Below are 26973 nucleotides of genomic sequence, written 5' to 3'. Positions count from 1 at the left end.
ACCTGCCGGTAACGGCGTTTGATGCAATTTCTCTTCTATTAGTATCCAGTCAGTTCTCATGAAAATTAATTTAAAAGCAAGTTAGCTTCAGTAATGATCTATTTCTGTGGATACAATGCATCTCCTCAAAGATTCCTCCCCTAACAAATAGATTACAGATGCCAGACTGGAACAGGAAAATAAGTCCCTCAGTAACAGTTCTCCAGCTCCACCAGGTGTTCCCATGTGACTCCAATTACAAGATGTACGGACATCAGTGGCGTAACGCAAAAAGATGGGGGCCTCCCTAGGGTGACCAACCGTCCATAAATTTCACGGACAGTCCGTAATTTGGACCTCACGTCCGTTGTCCGTGATGATACTTTTTACAGACGCCTTTTATCCGTAATTTTGGGCATTGTAGGGAACAGCACTGTTCACCTGCGAAAAACCTCAGCCCCCTGCTGGGTGCCGCCTCGCACTCTTTCTCTGAGCACAAATGCAGCCCCACCTGCCCATTGTCATTCTGTATGCCAGCTGATGATTGTCACATACAGAATGACAATGGGCCAGTCTGGGCTGTTAAAGCATGTGGTGGGTCTCCTCCAGCCTCAGTCTAGGCCAGTAGTTCGTGGGTAGGCCGTGCACTCCTATTTAAGAAAACGTATTCTATTTTTTTTCGATCTGTGTGCTACACCTATACTTGTGTTTACCTTACACAGTGTACCTTTTAGATGGGGCCAGACACCAACTGGCTTCTTGGACAAAGATGTGCACAACTTATGCTTGATATACATACATACATTTCAAAACATGTCAACAGTGATTCTTCTTAATTCTCATTATTTAAATACATTCTTTCAAAATCATATATGACAATTCCCAGTGGTTGTCAAATTGTACACTTAAACAATACATAATCAGAACATCATAATTATGAAGGTCACTCAATTATCAGTGCTAATCAATGTGATCAACATAGACCAAATGCATTTTTGGGCCCTCGTCCCTTCGTCAGGGGCACATTCTTAGCACGGAAATCGCAAAATATTGACTATAACTGTAGACAGCTATAGAACCATATAGCTTCTCAGAACGAACCGCCAGAGATCAATATGCCTTCCCGGTTCGCACAAAGAGAGGTTCACCCTACAAAGACTCTGTCAGATGGAAGAAATGTACAAAAACGCAAATGCTGCTACGTGAGAATCCAGTTCATCAAAAGAAGACGGTGAAAGAAGTTAAAAGGAAGGTGTTATAGGTCTTTCACAGTCTCATTATTTTAGAACTGATGCATTTTCAATATTATTTTCAACGAAGCCATGGTTGCTTTTTATTTTATTTTATGCAACAACAAAAAATTGACAAAGCCAATAGTCTGTCTTGTTGTAGGTGTAACGTTACTTATTCTGTTATATATCTGTATACAATGACAGAAGTAGCAGAATACCAGTCGGGCAGCACACTATGCTAAGCACAATTTTAGCAACCCCATTTTAAGCCACACCCTTAATTACATGGGACATGCTATTTGGAGAGACCCCGAAGTTTTTTCAACTAACGTAAAGTCTTGGAAACAACACCATGTCACAGATGCCTTATGTTCTGGCACTGTGCATCATGCATGACTTCCAAGTTTTCAGACTGCCATGTGCAGGGCATAGTGCAAAAACAATTTTTATTGGCATTTCAGATAAAGACATTCAAGATAACGGTCATTGTTTACATGCACACTGAAGTGTGTAGGAAGATGAGTCTTTTCTGAAAACACACCATTTAGAGAAACAATCCCACAACCGATCCCTCCCTGGATCCCACCCCCCTAGTCAGTGTGCCAGTGTCCTCTGTTCAACAGCTAATGCTCCACAATCCCGCCCTCCTTCCGGACATTTGAAGGGGGAGGTAGATGATGCTTCCCAGTGGGGGTCCTTAACCCTCACAAACTTTGTCGTTATTCATGGCAGGTGTGTGTTGTATCCGGAACAGGGAACCTCACCCCTACAGCCCCCTATGGCGTCGGCGCCTCACTATCCTCCTCCCGGTCGCCCTCAGGGAGTCGCAGCTCGGCCACAAGGGCCTCCCATGCTCTGGCTGTGTCCAGTGCCTTGTCAGTATCCAGTCGCCTGGCCTGTTGCAGCTGCAGTGCGCCCTCTGCCTTAGCCCACCTCTCCAGTGTAGATCGCCAGCGCAAGTAGCTGGGGCCCTGGCTGGATTTCCAGTGCATGGTAATTTCCCGTTTGGCCAATATCAGGCCCAAATCAATGAATTTGCTGGTGACGCGGGTGCGGGGGGTATGAGGGAACCACAATAGCAAGCAAACGCCCATATCTGCTCCAATATTCCGATGCGTGACAGCATTCAGGCAGGCCATCACCGCCTCCCAGTAATCGGTCAGCTTCACACACGCCCAGAACATATGGGCAAAATCCGCCTCCTCCACTCCACATCTAGGGCAGAGCGAGGACGCGCCCTCAAAGTACTGCGAAATCTTGACCGGTGTCAGGTAAGCCCGGTGAAGAGAGAAAAATTGGATCATCTGGAACCTGGCATTCCTCGTGCCTTTCCATGCACGCCGCAAAAGCTGCGGCCAAGTCGTGTCGGGAATCGGTCGACCAATATCCGTTTCCCATTTGGCTCTCAGTCCGTCCAGGGGCTGCAACGTCGCTGACGACAGCCTCCGGTACAGACAGGTGACGGCCTTGTAAGTACCAGCCGCCATAACCACATACTGACAACTCTCAGACGTCGGCGGTTCAGAGAGGCCCTTCCTCCAGTGGTGCTGGATGCTAGCTACGAGCGAGGCGTGCAACAGGTAATCCCCCCTCGGGAGGTCGTAGACGTCACGCAGCTCCTGGAATGACAGCAGCGATCCCTCCTTGTACAGATCACCGACCATTTGCAGGCCTAGGTCCTCCCAGGTCGCCAATGCTGACCAATCCCCTCCATGCGGGAAGGCAGTGCACATCCCCAGTGGGATTTCCGGGGCATATGGGCGAGCGACGCCGGCTCGTCTATGACATCGCAGCCAGCAATTGCGGATCGTCCGTTCCTCGCTGGAGAGTAGGGAAAGGTCCAGTTTCTGGGCCAGTATAATGAAGGACATGATATGTCTCGGAAGGAAGCCGCCTGCAGTCCCTTCCGGGCCTCTGAATTCAAGAGCCACTTCCTGAGTAAGCCATTGCAGCTGGGCCGCTAAATAGTACCATTCAAAGTCAGGGGCGGCTAGTCCCCCGTCCGATCTAGGGCGCATCAGTGTGGTCAGCGCTACTCGCCTCCTGCCCGCACCCCAAAGGAACTCGGTGATCAAGGATCGCAATCTGGCGAACACAGAAGCCGGGATCCAGACTGGTAGAGTGCGAAACAAATATAAGAGGCGGGGCAGCGCCACCATTTTGAGTAACGCCACTCGCCCCGCGATCGCCAGCGGGAGCGTCCGCCAGAACCCCATACAGCCTCGCAGGTTCCGGATCGCTCTCTCGATGTTACCCTCCAAGAGGTCCAATTGGGACCGGTATATACGCGTACCTAGATACGGGAGGCAGTGATATTCCCACCGCAGCTCGTCCTCTGGTTGGGAGTCGTCCGCTCCTGGCCCTAGCGGGAAGAGGCATGACTTCTTCCAATTGACCCTTAGTCCCGAAAGGTGGCCGAAATCCGACAGCAGGCGTTTAGCCCCGCGTAGGGCGGCGTCCGCATCAGCCAGAAACAGTAGGCAATCGTCAGCGTAAAGGGAAATATAGTGAGTGTCGCCTCTTAGTTGTAAGCCCTCATATGCCTGGCCCAGACGGGCGTGAGCTGCCAATGGCTCTATAGCTAACGCAAACAGGAGAGGGGACAAGGAGCAGCCCTGTCTGGTTCCACGTTCTACCCTGTAAGGGGCCGAAATAGTGGCCCCGGTCTTGACTCGGGCCGTGGCCGCAGCATAGAGTAAGGAGGTCCATTTCACATATCGCTCACCCAGGCCGAAGGTCTCCAGTACGCGAAGCAAGTACGGCCATTCGACGCTGTCAAATGCTTTCTCAATATCAGTTGACAGAACAGCGGGTCCCGGCAGACCGTCAACATAGCCCTCCATGACCCGAAGCAGTCGTCGCACACAGGTAGCGGTAGTGCGCTGGGGGATAAACCCTGCCTGGTCCCGGTGCACCAATGCTCGCATGTGGGGCAGCAATCGCGTCGCAAGAATCCTGCTCAATATCTTATAGTCCGTTGTGAGCATTGATAAGGGTCTGTAGGCCGAGCGTGAGGTGGCGTCGCCGTCCCGCTTCAGTAAGGGAATCACCAAAGCTTCCCGGGTCGACGAGGGGAGAGTCCCCGTGTCCCACGCCTCTCGGTACACCACAAGCAAGCGCGGCACCAACACGTCAGCGTAAGCTGCATAAAACTCGATCGGTATCCCAGCTGTACCGGGAGTCTTCCGGCGAGCCATCTGTTTAATGGCCACCCGAATCTCACCTTCAGAGATGTCTCCGCCCAGTGTGGCCACGTGGTCAGGGTCTAGTCGGGGGAGCTGCGCCACCCGGAGGAACTCATCCAAGTCCTCTAGCATACATGGTTTCGCACTCTTATAAAGGTGCGCGTAGTATGTGAAAAACTGGCCATTGATCTCCGATTGGGAGTAAACCTCAGTCCCTTCCGGTGTAGAGATAGCCACAATCGGGGTGCCACGAGTTCCTGGAGAGGCCAGCCAAGCTAGAAGTGAACCCACTTTGTCGCGCTCAGCATGAGCTCGAATCAGGAACTCTTTATAATCAAAGCAGCGCAGCTTCTCCATCACTGCCGCCACGTCCTCCCGCGCCGATGAAACCGCCTCGCGAGCCTCCGGGGCTGCGTGGAAGCGCTTCTCCTCCTCGCGCAAGCGATCCTCGCTCTTCGTGAGGTCCCGTAAGAGAGTTTTCCGGACTCCCGCCGTGGCTGATATGCATAGACCCCGAACCACCGCCTTAAAGGCGTCCCATTCCAGCGCTCTACTAGAAGCCGTGCCCGCGTTATCGCCAAAGTAGCCCTCCACCCCGATGCCTACTTCTGTTCGAAATACCGTGTCCTCAAGCGCCAGCGGGTTCAATCGCCATGTCGGTACAGCTTGGCGTTGCCGCGTCCAGTGGAACGTTACCAGACAAGGGTTATGGTCAGAAATTGTTTTGGCCAGGTACTCACTGTGACGGACCAGGCACTGAACATCTGGCGTGCAGAGAATGCTGTCAAGGCGAACATGAAGCTCGTGCGGAGGGGAATAGAACGAGAAGTCTTTCTCCGTTGGGTGTTGGGTACGCCACGCATCAACCAGGCCCCAGCCACTCTGCCACGCTCGCCTACTTGCGCTAGCCTGTGCGCCGCTGCCTGCGCCAGTGGAGGGTGAGACCTATCCATCCCCACATCAAGGACCGAATTAAAGTCCCCCCCTAGTATGACTGCATTGGCTAATACTGACGCCAGTTTCCCCGAAAGGCGCGCAAAAAAGGCAGGTTGGTCTACATTGGGGGCGTATATACAACAGAGTGTTACATCCCTCCCGTCCAAACGGCCCTGTACAGCTACGAACCTCCCCTCAGGGTCAAGCACCGTCTGCAGTGGCTGAAAGGGGACCCCCGCCCGCACCCAGATCAAGACCCCTCTCGCAAAGGCCGAGTAGCTCGTGTGAAACAGCTGACCCCGCCACCTGCGCTGTAAAGCCCGCCCTTCACGGTGGTCAACATGCGTCTCCTGCAGAAAGGCTATGTGTACCCCCCTACGAACAAGATAAGCATGTACCTTGTGGCGCTTCAGCATGGAGTTCAGTCCCCGTACATTCCAGGTCACACATTTGAGGTCAGGTATGGCCCCCATTCACAACAGTAAAAGTAGCTTCGTCGATAGCCCAGAGTCTGGACACACTGACATCACCCCCAATCCAACCCCAGAACACCGCCCAACAACCCCATGACCCACCCATCCCCAGAACAGGCCCTAAACAGCAGAGTCCCATCCAAATGTCAATAACCTCAGTTGAACCGTCTCCGGCAACTACCAGAGTCCCACAGTAGGTGTGAGGAAGAGGGGCGGCTTGTCGCTACCTCCAATAGGTCGTGAGCGAACCGTGTCCCCTGGCCAGCCCTCCCTATCGTGCCCTCGATGCCCCACATCTCCGCTACCGTAGTGGTCTAGATCACCAGCAGCGGGAGGGAATCCCCCCACCACCCCGTAACAACCCAACACTCCGAGCCACGTGCCTCCGCCCCAGTCCCAACCAAGTGTCCCACGGCAAATACGGTACCAGCAGGACAGGTCCCGAAGGTCACTCATCCAATAAACCATCAGCCGTCCCAGGCGTGACCGAAGGTGGTCCCTTATCACCAACACTCGACTCCTCCGACACTGCTTCCTCCGAGCCCTTTCGGGAGCCCGTCTCCGCTGCAGAGAGCACCGCCACCGCCCTGGAGATGTTTGAAACCGCCCGAAGGGCCTCCCTGCGTTCTAACTCGGTTTGCGAGACAGAGGGTGTTCCAGCTTTCGGCGGTCGCTTCCTGGGTCTCCGGGATCGCCTGGATTGCTGCGGCTTCCTCCGCTGTTTGTCAGGTGCAGGGGGACCATCCGTCCCAGCTTTATAGAGCTCCAGCCAGTCCCACACGTCATCTGGAGAGTCATAGAAAGAGGATTTACCATCCATCATAATCCTCAGACGCGCAGGAAACAGAAGCGAGTAGCGGATGCCCTCCTCCCGTAATGCTCTCTTGACCGCCAGAAATGTGGAGCGTTGCCTCTGCACCTCTAGGGAGTAATCCGGGTATATAGAGACCTGAGCGTTGTCCACCCGGTAGGGCCCCAGTGCTCTCGCCCTCTGCAGGATAAGATCACGGTCCCTGAAGTGCAACAAGCGCGCTACCACTGGACGTGGTGGCCTGCCCTCCGCTGGGGGTCGAGCTGGCACCCGATGGGCGCGCTCCAACGTGTAAAACTGGGTCAGGCCCTCTGGCGCCACCACGCTGCGCAGCCAGGGCTCCAGGTAGCCTACCATGTCTGTCCCTTCGATTTTCTCCGGCAGGCCAACCACGCGGATGTTGTTGCGGCGATTGCGCCCTTCCGCGTCTTCCGCTCTTTGCTCCAGTAGGTGTACCCTGTGCTGCAGCTCCCCTATGGCAACCTCGTTCGCCTTGGTCTTTGGTTCCAGCGCGTCCAGACGGCCTTCAGTCTGCTTGACCCGGTCCGCTAGCTTGCCGAGGTCCGCTCTCAAAAGTCCCAGGCTCGTGGACACTTGGCTGATATCCAGACGCAGGGCCTCCCTGGTGTCTGCGATGGCCTGTAGAATCTGCTCCAGTTGGCCTTGAGGTAGGCCCGGCGTCGGACCCTCACTCACGGCAGAGCTCTGGCTGCTCGCTGCCCCCTCCTCCACGTCCGTCGGGGGCTTCTGGCGGCGCCCCATGGCTCACAGGGCCCCACTACTCCCCTCCTCCCGGAGGGCACAAAGTGCGCAGAAGGGTTCCCGGTAGCTCCTCACCGCAGCCCAGGGGGTTCCGGTCCTAGCACTCTCCAGCCAGGGGTTCAGGCGATCATAGCATGTGTATCCCCTCCAGGCGGGCAAGCCGTGTCTCAGAGCAAAGGGGGGCCAGTCCCAGTATATAGCCAGCCAGCACCAGTCCCGGGGGTCAAGGCACTCAGTGCAGAGGATTCCCCAGTGGATCAGCCCCCAAGCCTACAGCGCCCAGCAGAGCGTTCCTGGCCGAGATACCTCAGTGGCCCCCCCAGTGTCGGAGCCCCGGGGCATCCACCGAGTAAGGCAGGCAGGAGGAGCGGGGGGGAACGTCACCAATCAGCAAATGCCCCCTCCTGGGGGTAGGCCGCGGATCTCAGAGCCCCCGCCAGCACCAGCGCTGGTCCGATCAGTTCTCTGGGGGGTCCCACCAGCTGCCGCTGCCCCTGCGCCACCGCGGGATGGCCCGCGTCCGTCCGACAAGGTCCTTGCGGTTTTGCCGCCAAGCCGGCTCGCGTGGGCGGCAGAGGCCGAGCAGCCCGCACCGCAGGTCAGCCGCTCGCGCACGCGAGGCCGGGGATCCCGCCGGGCGCCCAGGCCGCCCACAATGGCCGGTGCTGTGACAGGGACTCCTCGGTCAGCGCGCCACTCTCCGCTGAGTTGGGGCCAGCGATGGCCCTCCTAAACCCAGGCAGGGGTACAGGTGAGCGCCCGTCAGCAGGCGCCTCCAGCGGGTCCCGGTCGCCGGTTGTCTTCCGCGACCCCAGGCCGCCCGGTAGGTGTCCAGGTCCAGGGGCGTGAAACTCTAGGTCCCCGGCTCCACCTCACTGGCGCAGGCCTCCAAGTGGCACGTCGGTCCGCGTCGCGTCCCCGGCTCCGGGAGCTCCGCTCAGGTCACCGGATCGCCGACAGGCAGCCCCAGACCCCGTACACTGGTAACGGGCGCCTGAAAGCAGGGCAGAGGCAGGATAACCACAGGATAAGTAGCGGGCTGGCCGGAGCTCGCTCAAGCTGCGACCACCATCTTCAAGCGGCAAGCCACGCCCCCATGTGCAGGGCATAGTGAACACTCCCCCACCCCACCTCTTGCTTTAGGAACTACAGCAGGGGTGAGGTTCTTGATGAGCCTCTTCTGTCTGCAACTCTGCAGACAAGGGCTCAGCTCATAATTAATATGAAAAGGTGGGTGAGTGAGTAATTGAAGCGATGGGCGGATGGCTGGTTGGATTGGTGAAAGGGTGAATGGATGGATAATGAAAGAAAGGATGGATGGATGGATGAATGAGTGAGTGGAAGGCTGGATAAGAGAAAAGGTAAATAGATGGATTGTATGGGTGGGAGGGTAGATGGATGGTATACGGTGGGATGGATGAGTGAAAGGGTGGATGATGGACGAGCAAATGGGTGGGTGGATGAGTGAACTGATGGATGGATTGATGAATTGATGAGTGAAAGGGTGGATGTAAGTTTGGATGAGAGTGAAAGGGAGGGTAGATGGAAGGATGGATGGCTAAGTGAAAGGGTCGATGGAGAGAGAAAGGGAGGATTAATGGATGACTGAAAGAGTGAATGGGTGGAAGGGTGAGTGACTGGGTGGATGGATGAGTAAGTGAAAGGATGGCTGGATGGGAGAAAGGGTAAATGGCTGGATGGATGAGTAAATGGATGGATGGGTGGAAGAGTGGATGGAAGAGTGGATGGATGAGTGTGTGGATGGATGGATGATGGATGGATGTGTGGAGGGATAGATGAGTGAAATGATGGGTAGAAGGATACATGATGGATAGGTTTGCAAATGGTTGAATATGGATGGGCACACAGATGGTAGGACAGAATGAATGGTGACAGACTTAATGATGGATGGAAGAATGATTACACCTTATAGCCCCTATTATCCTAAGTAACTTTTCCTATACATTGATTTTCACATTTATAGGAGTCATAGTCTCTATATAATATGTGTGTGGTGTAACACACTCCAACACCCTGCCCTACATACTTGGGATGAGTAGCACTATAAATGAAATTGACTACACATGACATAGGGTCTATGTGAAGATGAGGGGCACCATGGAGGGTGGTAGCAAGGACGGAATGGCCGGACCGGGCATCAGGCGTTTCCCTGGGAGGCTGGAAAGGTGGGGAGAAGGTTGTTACTGGGGGCTGGCACTGCAAAGTTCCTTGTATATCAAGCAGTTTTGTTGCAACAATAAAAGTAGCCTCACTTATATTCAGGTGTGGTTCACCAGTGTCTGGTGACTGATGTACCTGATGGAGCAAGATGGGAGTTTTGAATCATCTAAGGTAGCACAGAGGTTTAATATGCCTGCTGTAAAGAATGTGTACTATCAAAGAACAGTATTTTATGTGCAGGGCTCAGTGGGTTACTGCTTTTGTCACTGAGATTCTTTTGTTACTGTGCAGTTCATAAGTTACATACGTAATCTAGCACAGTGAGCTATGAACTGCCATCAAAGAGCAGCATGCAAGCAGCATGTACAGGTTACAAAGTTAGGTTTCCTTCCCAGTCTTTCATTATCCTGATGTTGCTAAAAAAGGTGTGTTAGGGTAGGAATAAATTCTCATCATTAAAGTTAACCCTAACCACAGTGTTATGTTTGGAATCCTGAGTTTGTGCTTCTTCAAACCAAGCAGTCTTTGCCTTATGTAACATGTTCTGTTCACTGATTTACACATGTATGATTCATTGTCTCGGTATGTGTGTGTGATGTAAGGTACTCTGACATCTTATACTGGTAAGAGAAGGGCTAGAAAACAAATGAAATACATGTGAGAAAGGGGCTGTGGAGAGAGGAGAGGCACTGTTGGAGGGTGATAGTGAGGGAAATATTGAAGAGCCCCATCAAAGATTGTTGTATCCTGGTACACAGTAAGGTCATCATTAACTGTGCTTTAGAAGTTAATACAATTGATATATAATGATAAATGTGTTGTAGAATGCACCATGTTTTCCCAAATTTTCGTGGGGGTGTGAAAACAAAGGATGGAAGCGGTCAGTTTGTTTGTAACATACAACAACTTTTAAATATCTGTAAATAAACTGGAAACAGAGTTTTAATAGGATCAAAACAATCAAGACACTTTACTTGGTGATGTTCAAATTATACATATTTTCTGAAATCACATTTCCACACATTAGTATCTGTGCATATATAGATTTATCAGTAAACTGCATGATGGCATTTTGCCTCCATTTCAAAGGAAAGTGTTATATATGTAAAAGACAGTGCCTTCTTCTGCCCTACAACAATGCCTCAACAACATATACAGTTTCTAGACTGTAGCACACTTCGGTGCTTCAATGAGAATCTGCAGTTTAACACTCACAGAAATGTCAGGAAGGCGAGCTCTGTGTGTGTTGAAAACTGTGGACTTGCACCCATAATCAAAGGTAACCCAGTCTCCCTCACAGACTCACTTGGTTCTTGGTACCTAGTTTCTGGGCAACCAAGATGACATCCAACGCTTATAGGTGTCAGGCAAACCTCCAATCGCCACCACTCAATATCCGTCCCTGTAGATGAAGGGTCTGAGGGCAGGGACTGAGGCCCAACTATGTTGCTGTTGTGAAAGCAGATCTAATATGTGTGGAAGGGGGCTGAATGCTGTGTTTTAGCAAATCAACATAAGAAATTCTCCTTGCCCAGTACAGATCAATGAGAATCTTTTATAGTCGTCATTCTAAAGCAGACCCGAGACCTGGGAGCTAGAAGGCACTGCCCAGGGAACCACAAGGCAGGTGATGCAGAGGTCTGACATTCAGTGTGCCAGTCAGATGGGCCGCCGGCGATAAAAAATACCCAGATACAGAGCCCACTGCCACAAGACTGCCCAACATCGAGTTCAAGAACCTATGTCACACACGTCAGACAGAACCTGCACAACATTCCCTTAAGGGGAGGGAGGAAAGCAACACCTTCAGTGGTAAAGGAACTGCTTCAACCAAAGACACTAGTGTGTATGCACTGTTCGGACTGGGGCCAATAACCTAGCACAGTTATTGCCCCTAGATGAGGGCTCCATCACAATGAGAACGCATGAATTAAACTGGTTGCCTGCAAATTCACAGGACCGAAGGGACAACTCAGTATAAGCTTGAAGTGGCACATAGCACCAGCGGAGGTCCAGTGTGACAGATCAGAAGATCTCCACATAAGCAGTGTGTTGGAGTCACTTCCTCCTGAGACACCACTGAAGGTACTACACCCCCTACCACCATCTAATCTAAGCACAATGCAGTCAAGCTCCAGCAGTTAAAGGGCTGGAAGAACTGGATTTAGACCCTGACACATGGCAATCATATCCCGATTATCCAAGATCCTCAGAAGAGGAAAGTGCTCAAGTAGGTTTTGCCCAAGACTGCTTCATTGAAGCCCAAACTCTGTGTAGGTACAAGATGGGAACTTAGCCTGGTTAATGGAGAAGCTCATGTGATTAAGTCGGGTGAGGGTGTGCTGTGGTGTGGCCCTGCCTTCAACGCCATCCCTCCAAGTCTGAAAATAAATGGACTTTTCTCCCTCCTGAGTAAGGCCAACAGAGCCTCCAGCACTTTGGTGAAAACTCATATAGTCGTTTTAAGACCGAATTGTAAAACTGAGAATTGGTAGTGGGAAACAGAGGTAACGCCTGTGATTTGAGTCAGTGCTTTCTGGGCCAGAAGGACATGATTCAGAGACAGAATTTTAAACTTGTCTTAAAGAAAATCAAGAGAGTTTTGGGTCCAGGGTGGGTTTGAGACCCACGTCCTTCTTGTGGACCAAGAAAGAAAAGGAACTAAACTTGTGTGCCCTCTCTTGGGAGGAGTCGGGTGTGTCCTGTGTAGGAGATCTCTTTCAGAATAGAGATATACTATTGTTTGAGGCACTAATTGAACACTATGCCCTCCTCAAAGGCCAGTTTCTCCTATATGTGACACTGAGTGGGACCCTAGAGGATCTATAAACAGCACATGATACTGAACTGGAAATACATCAACTTGTACAAGCGGTGAACACATTGGGGGATGTTCGGAGGCTGATCTGTTGGCTCAATAAGGCCCTCATGGCACGCACCGGAACACCATTACTCCCCATGTGAAACGCCTGGGAAACCGAATTTGCAAGACCGCTCAATGACAAAGAATGGGAAAAGGCCCTGATATAACCCTGTAAACTGTCCCGCAACACCAGGCTAAAATTACCCCAATTCTACATTTTACTCTAGGCGTATCTCTCCCCAAGCCGGCTGACTCGAATATTTCCTACTGCGACAAATACTTACACCAGGTGTCAATCTTCTGTGGCAGACCTGCGCCACATCCTCTGGAGTGTGCTCAACTTCGGCAATATTAGACCACGCTACTCTCCAGCATGGAGCAGGACACAGGGATACCCGGCATATCCACTTGGGAGGCAGGAGCCCTGGGCATTTACGCACAACCATGCAATAGCGAAGTGAAGACGCAGTTTCTAAACCCAGCCCTCATCATAGCTAAAATCCAGGTCACATCATGCTGGAAGCCCCGTGTCCTGTCTAACCTAGAACACTAGCTACTTGTGACTTGTATGGAACTCTGAAAAGTCATGTCCAGTGGCACCGGTTGGGTGTCTTCATGAAGCCCTCACCCACCAACCTAGTTGGTGGCATGCTTCATCATCGGGCCCACCCAGTGACACCTAATGTGTCCCGGGTGTGCTTCGACGCCTGATTACAGCGGTACAAAAGGGGGTGGTGATGGACGGAGCATCGGAATCAATCAAACACTCACACCCAGTCAAAAGATCTGGGTTTAATCCATCACCGTTCTTTAGCCCACTCTGCCACCCCAGTTCAGACATGGCTATATGCAAATCAGTCTGACCCTGTGCCTTATGGGAACAGTCCAGCCCGAACTGCCAAGCCATGTCTTCCCTGGACCGGAAACAAGCTTCCGAGGACCGGTTTCTGGCATTCCAGCCGTCTTCAGCCAGGCTTGCTTGAATCCAGTGGCAAAGTGAGCAAGGGACTCACGTCTGAGCATACCCTGCCACACTTATGGTGGCCAAAAGCGTTACAAAAGGGGGTGGTGATGGACGGAGCATCTGAATCAATCAAACACTCACACCCAGTCAAAAGATCTGGGTTTAATCCATCACCGTTCTTTAGCCCACTCTGCCACCCCAGTTCAGACATGGCTATATGCAAATCAGTCTGACCCTGTGCCTTATGGGAACAGTCCAGCCCGAACTGCCAAGCTGTGTCTTCCCTGGCCTCTAACCAGGTAGCGAAGATTATCCAAAAAACTGGAGGATCATCAATTCCGGAAACAGAGAATGGGACAAACCACGTTTTGCGTACAAGAGAGCCAACAACCTCAAGGACCAACTGGTCTCAACTCGTCCTAGACTACAGACCAGAGTTGAAGTGAACACAATCCATAACACATGGGGGCTACCAAGAGTGACTGGTCATTACCCGTGCAATGATTGCAGTGTGTGCCATCTTACCAAGCACACTAAAACACTGGATCTGAAACCTGGTAAAACCTGGACCCAACGAGTCAGCACGTCATGACCTCTTGCCCCCGTTTCCAGTCTGAACGTCATTATTTTATTTTACTTTAACATTTTCAATGCATTGGCAAATCCAACTCATCCCTTGCGCACCCGGCTCTCACACTGAGCCATTGGGACACGAGAACCTTTGGCTGCCCTAGCCTTAGTTTCCCGAACCTCCCGCTCTGCCAATAAGACACGCGGCTTAACCGCGCATGCGCGAACATCTTCGGCCGTCTCAGCCACACGCATGCGCAGCTCTCACACCACCTGGCGAGTCTCTCCTCCATTGCTATTCCCACACAGGTGCAGGCAATTGAATCCCTCATAAAAGCAGACCGCAAGCTCAAAACAGGTCCTGGAGTACGAGGATGGCACACAGGTACCCCGCAGGTCCTGACCAAGACTGTTGTGAGTGCGCTGCTCTACCTACACTACGCCCTGGTAAGCGTTTCTTCCCATACAGGTCCCTCTCAAACCAGTGGTCCCACGTTTGTATTCCAGGGTCATTTCCTTTGCCGACCCACTCCTGGAAGCACCGCAGGCCAATCGTCAGCGTGAGATTACTTACCCTTACGACCCCCGCTTTTTTCTCCACATAATGTGTGTGAGCTGTTCGTTTTCTAGCATCACCACGACATTTAGAAACCGATTATCACCACTAACCGTACCACCAGTACTGTTACACCTTTGCCGCTTGTAAGCACCTACACGCAGCACTTATAAACGGCAATTTTATAGTACTTTATGTGACTTGTGCAACATGCTAAACTGTCTCTATTTATGTTGTGTCTCTGTCATAAATGTTGTATGTCCAGGTATGCTTGAGGAGGGAATCCCGCCCTTGAAACAACTATAGCACCTTAGTGAGTACGACACATAGTCTGCTACACTCACTTAACTATGTAATTTTTAACTTGCACCAACACTTATATACGGTCCTGAGGAAAGCCAGATTTAAAAGAAGGCACTGGCTGAAACATGTCGACCAACACCGGATGTAGGAGGTCGTAATTCGCCACCATCACATCCACCCTGCCTTGTTTTTAACCGCTGACAGGAGCCCATTTATTAAAATTAAATTCCTGTGCATGTACATGAAGCAAGCTAAAAGCCTCCCCATCCTACTTGAGACCCATGATCACCAGCCCCGCCTCTATTTCATGGTCTCCCCGCCCCCAAATTCACTTTTATGTTACCTACCTCGTAACGGCCTATTAGACCCCATTTGCCTCCACTGTGAAGAAAGAGACATATCGTTTCTAATATTGTTCTTCATGTTCTATAGCTTCTCGCAAGGTTGTATTAACAGCAACTACACATTTACCCGATGATAGACAAGCTTGAAATCATGTGATTGACGGTTGCATTTATGTTGACTATATGTTTGCAAAATATACAGTAAACAAACGTGTTAAAAAAAAATGAATGTGCCTCTCTTTTCTATGAACATGAATTCTGAGGCATTCTTTGACAAATAACAGGATACCAAATTCCCGTTCAATATGAAGACATATGCTGGGCTGCACTTCTTTGCAAAAGATGAGGCGTTCGAGCCAGAAAAGGAAGGATGCAGCTCTTGCAGGCGAGCTTGAATAACCAGAAACTCTTAATGGGCCCCCAGTTGGCCACAAAATTTGGGATCCTTACCCACCAGATAGTGGAGGGACCACAGCTGATGTTTTGGCCATCTTCTAGGTCCACCTCTACAGTAAAAGGAGCAGTCGAATGTAAGAAGGTCTGAGCTAGCTGGAAAGCTTGATGTTGCTCGAAGGGCTGTCTATTGGGGAAGCAGCAATAGCCCCTCAAAGGGCATGTCCATTATAGGAGCCAGGAGGTACCCAGAAAAAACGGTGGTGACCATCCATGTCTGAATGTGGATGTCAACTGTTTGGCCATTTAATGGGCCACCATGCCAGCAGGGTCTATGCTGCATTTAGAAATGTATTTAGAGGCAACCAGTCTCTTAGAAGTTCAGATACTGGCATCTTGTTTCGACCTGGAAGGCTAACTAGAACTAGCATCGCAATGCTACACAATATGTGGATGCATAGCCAAGCTGCCCAAGGCGAAGACTTTTCTGCCCATGGAATCAAGCTGTCTTGACTCATAGTCCATTGATGCAGAGCAGAAGGGGAAATGCATGCTGTTTAGTTCAGAAGAAGACACTTGAAACACTAAGATCGGAGTTGGATGCTTGACAAGAATGTGGAATCAGAAAGCGCAGGCCAATGGAACCTAGAGCCCTGTCAGTGAACTGGTGGTCTGAAAACAGTTTCTGTCAAGCAGCCAGTCCTGGTTCTAGCAAAGCCTTGTTAAATGGCAGAGGGGCTCTGAAGCCGTCAAAGATGAGTGAATGTAGGATTTCCCAAAGTATGTTACCTTTATGCTTTGCAGACAATGCATGCACTTCAGGGCTTATGCTGACTTATGTACAACAGACCTCTTCTAAAGGAGGGTTCAAAAGGTATAGAATACTACCTGCTGTGAACGTATCAAAACCACAACCATTTTAGAGGTCTAGAAACAGTTGAGCACCTATATGGTTAGGAAGGTGGAGTATGTCCGCTTTCTAATATTCTTTCTCTGTGTGCCTAAATTAAAGGTTAAGCATGTCCAGTGCATCTGAAGTGGAGCTACAGAGTTTTTAAGGACTGAGGTGGCTCCAAAAAGGTCTCCAAGAACAGTACTGGGCGTTGCTTTGGAATTCGCATTAAGTACAATTGGACAGGCACATTTGCAGGCAATGGTTTTTTTCTGATCGGTGTTGTGGCTGGCATCTGTGTTGATATGAAATCAGATGGCATCTGAGTCAGATCCATCAAGAGTTACCAAGCCAGCAGAATCTGTCCCACCCTTTCAGACTAACACAGGGTGATGAGAGACACTCCTGACGGTGTCCAAAGAGGCTTGTTGAAAGGCCTTGAACTGAGAAGGGCCAGCAGATGAAGTCAGGAACTCAGAGTTTAGCTTTTTGATTACTGGGGCCGGGTTTGAAGAGGCAGAGGAAGAGACCAGCATCACAGAACAGCAGCACCGAGTCTCAGAATGATACTACCCTAAGGATGGGTGACTCGCGTCAGCTCTGGTGGAACTGGGGGCCCGCTTGGAGACGTAGGGGCATCCAGAATGACTCAAGGCCCACTAGAAGAGTAGAGTGGGCCATCTCTCAGCAGCAACAAGGAGCCTGCAGGGCCTAGGGAAAGTACAGGCAGCGTGGAGCCCTTTCGGTGGAGCTGGCAGAAGCGACGCACCACTTCGCATAGTGTGGCCCCACGGTGACAAATGGAGAGACTGGACCCGGGAAGGCAGTCCTTCCCGACCAGCAGGTTTGGGCTAACTGAGACGAGACCATCAGCACAGAGCTCACCTGGTAGGAAGGAGCCCGTCCCCCAGAGGTAAGGAAGGTGCAAGTCCTCCGTAGGACCAGGGATTGACTTCGACCCCGAACATGCCGCAACGCACTGGAGATGGGGTGAGTTGTGAGGCCTGAAAGGGGGCCCAGACACTGGAGAACATCGCAGCTGACCAGCCGACTAGTGATCAGCAGTGACGGACAATCTGAGCTGCTGGGCCAGAGTGGCTGTAATTTGGTCAGGACTGCCTAATCCTTGTAAGGTAAAACCACGGGAAGAGAGAAAGGGTACAAACTGGCACGAGCTCAACAATTTTGCCTTTAGGTGCGAGAAACAGAGCGGTGCAGTGATTGTGATGAAGAGCAAGAAATAATAGAAGGGCCAGACCCCTCCCTTAAAGACCTGCTTTGAGCCATTGACAACACTAAAACTGCGCTACATCACTAAACAGACACTTATCAATTGATATCAACCTTATACTGTATGATTTTAAAATGCTTTTGTCCAGGGTCCCTGGAGTGATCAAACCCTTTCCAAACATGTCCTACTATTCTGTTATATTGCTTAAATGGTGGCAAAGGAAGACATTACTCGGCTGTAGGGCAGTGGAAATTTTCTGTGGGTGGCCTGCTGGGCACGCAACATGGATTAGCGCAAGCGTGCCAAGGAAACAATCTACTGGGCTTGGGGCTGCTCCCAAAAGTACTACAAAATATGGGTCCCATGGGAGGAATTCATAGACACTTCCTGAGAACATCTGCAACGCCAAGCGGGGTGTATGCTGTACTCCGCATGCGTAGTATAAGACACTGGGTGGGGGCGTAGCCGGACGCCGATAGAGCAGCATTGTTCTGAGCTCCTCTCAGCTGGGACTGATATATCGCCATCCTGACCCCTGGACAGTAGTCTAAGGTTGTAAAAATCGAGAGGACACTGCCCTGATGCTCCTGCTGGACAGTGCAACACCAGACAGCTGTACTGCCCTGCATGCGGACAAGAACAGAGCCGATAAAGGAAGCCGATTGTCAAAATGGGGGCGCCGGACCAGAGCCGGCCTGACTTTGGGGTGAGGCAGAGACAAAAAAAGAGAAAAAGCTTAGGACTCTGAGAGCCTATACCCCCCATGAATCAACCCACCCTAAGGCTCGTGACCGGCAGTGACAACCGGAGAGTTAGCGGGGGGCTGTCTGACTCACTCAAAGAGCTGTGGCCGGCGTGATGGCGGGCTACTGGGACTTGAATAGCAACCCCACGAGGAGTGGACCAGAGTGCCTACCTGGGAGAGAGGCTGCCCTGCAAGAGACAACGTCCTGCCGGTCCCCCTACTGCCAGACGCGAAGCAGGATAAGAAATGAAATGAAAGGTGATGCTTATATAGCGCGGCTGCCACTCCTAACGGAGTCTCCTGGCGCTGTAGATAACAAAGATCAGCTGTATTAGATTAGTGCCTAGATTAATGCCAAGCAATGGGCATCTGGTATTCCAAAGATCCATGTCTTTAGAGCCTTTCTGAACTGATCTTCCTGTTCTGTTGCTCTGAGTTCCTTAGGCATGCAATTCCAGGCCTTTGCCCCTAGTACTGTGGCCGATTTCCCTCCTCTAGTTATCAATTTGAAGCCATGCAGTTTAAGCAGGTTTGCAGGGCTGGATCTGAGTGTCCTCACTGTAGTGTATGGTTTGAATCTTGTTGAATGGTATACAGGACCCAGCCGGCGGATTGCCCTGAGGGTCGACCAAATTCAAAAACGAGCCCCACCTTGAAGAGGCTTGTTGAAGTTCAGAGAAGGGATGTTCCCACCCTCATTCAAAAGCAACTAACATCCATATAAATACCCATAGAAATCCACACGGAAAAGACAGATCTCCATCAACTGCCCTCTGTGGCCAGTGTCATCATTTGGACAATCTGTTCATCTTGCACACTCAAACCACTTGATGTATTAGGCGAGTGATCTGACATAGAATCAGTATAGACCCCTGTGGACGGTGTGGGCAAAAATGTATGGTACTATTTTTCGGTGTCCCAAGATGTACATAGGTCACCCATATGTTCTACACCCTATCTATTGGATCTATGATGGAGAATAATATCAAAGAGAAGTGCAGTGCAAGTGGTAGTGTGATTAAAAAGGAGATGGAGGAGAACAATATTGTTTATTCTTGATATCTTGATATCTTGATATATTTGGAACACCCCGCCCTAACCGTCTGTGCCTCGGGCTTCACCACCTCCCACACACTGTGGTGAAGCCCGAGGCACCGAAGGTTAGGGCGGGGTCCCATACACCTGAGTGTTTACCGGGTGAGGTGAGGCTTGTACCACATATAGGACAGGTGTTCCAAATATCACCATGCCTATATGAAGGTAATATGACAATTTTATAATACACAAATGTTTATACACATGCAGTAGCAGACGAAGGTCCTGAAGAAAGCCTGGGTCAGATGCCGATAGGGCGGAAACTAGTCGACCGTTGTGTATGTAAGATCAGCGGCATATTTGTTTACACGCCGCATCTGCCATTATTGTATTAGGTTTGGGGGAGATATCAAGAATAAACAATATTGTTCTCCTCCATCTCCTTTTCAATCACACTACCACTTGCACTGCACTTCTCTTTGATATTATTCTCCATCATAGATCCAATAGATAGGGTGTAGAACATATGGGTGACCTATGTACATCTTGGGACACCGAAAAATAGTACCATACATTTTTGCCCACACCGTCCACAGGGGTCTATACGGATTCTATGTCAGATTACTTGCCTAATACATCAAGAGGTTTGAGTGTGCAAGATTAACAGATTGTCCAAATGATGACACTGGCCACAGAGGGCAGTTGATGGAGATCTGTCTTTTCCGTGTGGATTTCTATGGGTATTTCTATGGATGTTAGTTGCTTTTGAATGAGGGTGGGAACATCCCTTCTCTGAACTTCAACAAGCCTCTTCAAGGTGGGGCTCGTTTTTGAATTTGGTCTCTCTCTTCTCTCTCTTTTTTCTCTTTCCTTCCATTTTCGTAATGACCACCAGATTCTTGTGTATGTAAGATTATTGATTTGGGGATTGAATCTGGTTTTGAGGTCGGTAAACATTCCCTTGGACCCTTGTCCCTTGTGGACGTGTTTTGAGTGAACAACTCCTGTAATACCTAAGTCCTGGAGTCGTTGGACTAGGATCCGGTGATTAACTGAATCAAAGGCTGCGCTAAGGTCTAAAACTAGCACGGCCAGAGAGCCTCCTGCATCGAGGATCCTTCTCGAATCCTCAACAACTGCTAATAAAGCAGTTTCCGTCCCATGTCCCGGACGAAACCTGGTTTGGGACGCGTGAAGAAGGTTCTCCCTTTCCAGGTATCTGGAGAGCACCAGATTGACATGCTTTTCTGCGATTTTGCTCACCCCTGGGAGGAGCGAGATGGGTCGGTAGTTGCCGAAGCAGTCGGGGTCTAAGCTGGGACTTTTTCGCAAGGCTTTTTTTTTACCAAACCTTTTTTCCGCAGGGGAGGGACCACCCCAGAGGCAAGCGAAGCGTTGATCATTTCCATAATGGTGGGGCCTACTGAAGCAGCAACAGATTTCTAAATATTATGGGGGGCCGGGTCTCTGGGTGATCCACTCTTTGATCAGTGCAAAAGTAGTTTGGAAAGCTTCTGTATCCAATGGTGGGAACACTCCCAAAGAATGTTCTATGCTCCATACCTTGGTTTCCTCGGAAGGAAGGATGGGCGGGCGGTTGGGGACCGGCAGCAGATTGTTAAGATTTTGTTGTGGAAATAATCCGCAAGTTCATTGCATCTGTGGTCTGTAGCTTCATGGGTGTCCGGGGGGGGGGGGTAGGTGCATTCAGGAGTTTTTTTACAATGCAAAAAGTACCCTGAGGGGAATTAACTGCAGCTGTGATTTTTTCGGTGAAGTGGAGAGCCTAAGCCTTTTTGATTTCACTTTTATAAGTTCTCATGGTATCCCCCTTTAAGGAGAGAAAAATCTTTCCTCCAGATTCTCTCCGCTCTCTTGCACAGTTGCTTTAGCTCACAAAGGTTGGGCGTGTACCATGCTGCTTTGTTGGGCCCTATATTTAATCTGGATATTCTTCTTAGGGAGAACCTGGTCTAGAGTCCCTTTGATCCAGTTATTAAAATGATCATTAGCTAATACCGGATCAGTGTTAGTAGAGGGTTTGGTACGTTCCATAACGGAAGTCCATTCTTCGAGGCTGAGTTTAGGCCAGCTACAAACTGTTTTTCCTATTGGTTGAGCAGTGGGGGTAGCCGAGTTAGGAGACCAGTGTAGGGGATCAAATGATGGTCTGACCAGGGAATGGGAATAGGGTCCATGCAGAGGAGTTCTTGTAAATTGGAAAAAAAACGGATCAAGAAGGTGACCTTTTGTGTGAGTGGCATGTGGCACCTTCTGAATAAGTTGGAGGGCAGCAAGGTCGGAAGAGAGTTCTGACGCGACTATTGACGCTTGGTCGTCATAATGAACATTCAAGTCGCCTAGGATAGTAAAGTTTGAGGCAAGACTAGCCAGCTTAGTGACAGTTTCAGATAATGAGTTAAGAAACTGGCCCATAGGTCCAGGCGGTCTATAGATTACAATTCCCGAGTGGGAAAGCAGGGGGGAAAGTCTAATAGAGAAGTGGAGATTGTCACAATCAGTTAAAGGACTTCAAAAAGTGCGACACTTGAGAGTATTTTTTAAAATAATAGCGACCCCACCGCCTTTCCCTATTGGTCTATCTAGTCTCTGAAGAAGAGAGTCAGGCGGAAGGGCTAGAACAATGTCAGTTTCAGAGTGAAGGTTCGTCCAAGTTTCAGTAAGAAACAAGATATCCGGACTTTCCTCTGACAGTAGAATGAACATCTCCGTGAAGTGTTTGGGTAGGGATCTGCAATTAAGCAGAAAGATTTTTTAAGTTCTCAATGGCGAGCCTTCCCGGGGGGGGAGGGGGAGACTGTGTTTGTAACCTGAAAGAGCAGTGACTACAACTAGTGACGGGCCACTCTGATTAAAATATTGAGTGCATCCTATTTCTGGGGTCTTTTTTAAACTTTTTAGTTGCTCAGGGCTGTAACAATACCTCTTTTGGAGAAAAGGGGCAGAGCTCCTGGCCCCTCGCCCCGGCCGGCCGCGTCATGTGGCTCGCCCCGGCCGGCCGCGTCATGTGGCTTTTAAATTTCCCTGCCAGGGTCGAGCGACTAGAGTGCTGACCCCAAAATGGCCGCCAACTACGGAGATCGGGAGAGAGAGAGCGTATACCCCCCTGAGCTTTAACACAGCTCAACAGTACCACAAACCCCACAGTGAGTAACAACAACATGTTAAGAACAATTTCTAAAATCAATTTTAAAAGAGTAGGCAGAGTTTTTAAAATGCCCCACTCGCGCTAGCAGCATTGAAGCAGTTGATGCCCACTGCGCGGTCGCGTCATGTGGCTTTTAAATATCCCTGACAGGGTTGAGCGACTAGAGCGCTGACCCCAAAATGGCCACCAAATACGGAGATCGGGAGAGAGCGAGCATATACCCCCCTGAGCTTTAACACAGCTCAACAGTACCACAAACCCCACAGTGAGTAACAACAACACGTTAAGAACAATTTCTAAAATCAATTTTAAAAGATTAGGCAGAGTTTTTAAAATGCCCCCCTCGCCCTAGCAGCCTCAAAGCAGCTGATGCCCGCTGCGCGGTCGCCTCATGTCAGAGGCAGAGTCAGACAAACACTGCTGCATGACGTAGACATCGCCGAAAACCAACTGAGAAATATAGAGACCCAACGATTGGGTCACCCTGAGCTTCAGCCTGTTCTTCTGACAGCTAAAGAGGTGGTGGTGGCTGACGTGCTTCGATTATAAGCACTACATAGACAAGACGCACGTGGAGAGGGATAAATCAGGCTCTTTATTGCCTTGCTGGCAAACCCAGACAAGTGAGCCTTACCGGTTGTAGAATTCGAAGACGGAGAGGTTGCTCGAGTATATACAAAGGAGATCAATGGCATTTGTTAAATACTACTCAGAGCTTTATACGAGTTCCCCCACCAAAGATCTACAAGAGACACGAGAATACCGAACAACCCCCATACTGCCATGACTTACAGGGGACAAAGTGATGGACCTAGGAGGCGATATCACAACACAGATAGCGACCACCATTAAACACATGGCGCGCAGGAAAACCCCGAGTACGGATGGCGTACCAGCGGAATTCTATTCTACGTACTCTGCTGAACTGACACCCCACCTCGAAGGGCTATATGCAGAAGCTAAAGATAATGGCTGCCTCCCAGACACTACGAGGGAAGCAGTAATAGTTCCCATTCAAGTTCAAGAAGTCTTTATTCGATTAGTTCATCATAAAAGACATAAAATACAATATATACATAAAAACAGATAATACAATTATTAAATCATTTGACAAGCTAATCAGCTTCTTGTACGTATATACAAAACTTTACATATAAACACATGGGAGACATTGCATCATCAGGTTGAAGGATACTGGACAGTCACCTGTTTGATGTTGTTAATGAACCTGCTTCTAAGCACCCAGGCCCACCCGAGGAATTTAGCGACCCCCACAACAATAAGCGAATCCAGGTTAGTTTTTAACAGTCTGGTTGCTTCTGCAGCCAATCTGGTTCCTAGCTGCCGACATACAGGTTTTAGCCATTTGGACCTGGGGGCAGAGTATAACGGGCACACATACAACAAATGATCCAGGCTTTCCCCAATATCTTTACAATTAGGACAAAAACCCGACCTTTCAGTTCCCCATTTTATAGTGAACTCCCCAATGGGAAGAGAACCGCATCTAAATTGGAAAAATAGTTTGCGGTCCAAGGGTTTTGTTATGGTGTCCCAAAACCCCTCTAGCTTTGGTGTGTCCTTGTGTACAATGAACAGTCCAGTGAGGCTACTAGGATTAGTTTTCATGTACATATTGTGGGTCACCCAGTCCCAATAACAGCTTTTGAGATCCTTTTTAGAGGGGAATTTGGCTATCTCTGGCGAGGACCACAAATCGCCATGGCCCAAGACTGTTAGTGTAGACTTAAGGTCGCTGAACCATCCTATGTTTGTTGCACCAGGACTATTTTTGACCTCCAGACAGGCTTCTGCATAGTGGTGGAGTTCTGGCGTTGTCCACAAACGGCGCCAGAATGCAAGAGGGCGGAATCTAGCTTGAGCCTCCACAGATTGACACCCTAGATCAAAAAGCAGGGGAGTTATTGGAGTCGACAGAGGAAGACCTGTGGACAGTCTTAGAAATTTGTTTTGGGCAAGTTTTAATGAATTCAAATTACTGCCACCCCATAGTTCCGCACCATACAAGATGGCTGAGAGAACCTTACCGCCATAGATCTTAATAAGTGGAGACATTGGCCTCGTAAATGACCCTTTGTGTTCTTTAATCAGTGCTCCGCCCAACTGATGATGTTTCAGGGTCATATGCTCGATCTGGTGGGTCCAGCTCAAGGTGTCACTGAAGGTGACACCTAGATAGGTGAAGTGTTTAGTTTGCTCCAGGGGGGTATCCCCCATGGAAACCCTTGCATTTATTTGTTTGCGCCCCCTTAAAACCATAAATTTGGTTTTGGAGACATTCACCTCCAGCTCATGATCGCTGCAGAAACTCTCGAACCTTGACAGTGCACGTTGCAGGCCCTGTCTGGTTCTTGAAATCAAGAGAGTGTCATCAGCGAACATGAGCAGGGGGATTCTCATGCCTGCCAGGGTTGGAGCATCCGTGGAAAAGTTGTCGTAATATTTAATGACTCTGTTGATATATAGAGAAAACAAGGTTGGTGCCAGGACACAACCTTGCCTGACACCCTTTGCCACAGAAAAGTTCTCGGTCACCTCGCCCGGTTTGCCCCATCTCACAAATGCAAATGTCTCAGCGTGAAGGTTCACTATAAGACGCACCAAAATGGGAGGCATGCCCATATCTAATAGGCAGTTCCAAAGCCCAGCCCTCGGGACAAGGTCGAACGCTGACCGAAGATCCACGAAGGCGGCATAAAGATTGCCTTTACCCAAGGTAACCGTCTTCCAATGCAAAAGCATGAAACGGAACGCCTGGTCCAGGGTACTCACACTAGGTCTAAACCCAGCTTGGAGGGGAGTAAGAATGTTAAATTCCTCAATCCAGGCCTGAACCCTTAACAGAACAAGACGACTGATGATCTTCTGGACTGCGTCAATTAAACTGATCGGCCGGTAATTCGAGGGAACCGACCGATCTCCCTTCTTAAAAATGGGCAGTATTTCAGCGCCTGCCCATGAGTCAGGGATCCTGGCGCCCATAACCAACGCATTTGCCAAACGCACTAAGTACGGTACCCATAAGTCTTGATCTTGTTGGAATAGATCAGCTGGGATACAGTCTGGACCGGGCGCTTTACCCCTTGGGATGGTTTTCAAAACCAATTCTACCTCTTTTGCTGTAAACACAAGTGTATCGATAGTGATTGGCCAACTAATAGAGTCTTGCGAACTGCCAAGACAACTAAATTGTTCTTCAAAGTATGTCACCCATTTCTTTTGTTCAATAAATGCCGGGGTAGGGCGATCATCCTGGGACTGACCCCACCTAAGGAGATGCCAAAAATGTTGAAAGTTCCTGGCGCCACAGGCCTCAGCTAAGAGGCTCCAGCGCTCGTCGTCCCATGTAGCTTTTGCCCGGAATTTAGCTACTTTATATGCCTTCCTACAATTTTTGATCAAGACTGGGTTCTTTGACTTCAAAGCCTTAAACAGAGACAACTGGGACTCTCGACAAGCTTCATTATACCAGGTTGCTGGCTTCTTACCCTTCCCCCTACCCCTGTTAACAACAACAAATTTAACAAACAGAGTTTTTAGGGATTGAAACAGGCCAGCATGGATATCTGTAATCTTTGAGATTGTTGTTCCCCGGTTGTCGCAGTTGTCAATCTCCGTTAAGGAGTTTGATACTAGGGTTCTAATTTTCAGTCGTGCTTCAGTATCCACAGCAACCTTTGGCCAACGCACCCTCCTCATATCATTTGTTAAAACCACTGCTTCTTGTACGGGGTTAGGCTGGGGGTCAGTCGGCCCTACAAAGCTGGAATCCTTCAATTCCGCTATAAGTGGTTCGTGGTCACTTTCTGGACGTGGCTTAACTGACATGTCCTGAACTAAATGCCACATTTTGATATCAACCAAAATGTAATCAATGCGACTGCTATGTCTGCCATTAAAAAACGTATTATTACCCACCCTGTCAGAGACTACGCGTCCATTAAGTGCACGCAGCCCCCAGTTTAAACAGAGACCTTTTGTAAATGTAGCTGCCTGGGACCACTTAGTGATCGGGGGTAGGTCGAGTTGAGGAATCCCCCAAGTCAAATCCTCGTCCTCGGTTAGTAATCCATCCTCTACACCTAGGGGTTCAAAGCATGTATTGAAATCCCCCATAATAACCACATGACCAGACAATTGAGTGGAACCCAGGACGTCATCCAAACAAGTAAGGGTGGATGACACGACCACCCGAAATACCTCTTATATATACATTGATAAGCAGTATGCTCAACCCACCACTAGTTTTCACACTAATTATCAATATGTCAGGACAGTCTATAAAAACTTCCTTCACAGTCACACCTGCTACCTGGCGAACCCATATG

The 26973-nt window shown here is 49.8% G+C and overlaps 1 protein-coding gene across 2 annotated transcripts in view; it reads right to left on the bottom strand.

Moving 5' to 3' along the window:
* Positions 1-26973, bottom strand: part of LOC144781052 (uncharacterized) — a 102641-nt gene that overhangs the window by 65751 nt on the left and 9917 nt on the right. The window lies entirely within an intron of this gene.

Source organism: Lissotriton helveticus, chromosome 9 (assembly GCF_964261635.1).
Source record: "Lissotriton helveticus chromosome 9, aLisHel1.1, whole genome shotgun sequence".
Lineage (NCBI taxonomy): Eukaryota > Metazoa > Chordata > Amphibia > Caudata > Salamandridae > Lissotriton > Lissotriton helveticus.
The sequence above is the reverse complement of the archived record's forward strand: the minus strand, read 5'-3'. Positions and strand labels throughout refer to the sequence as shown.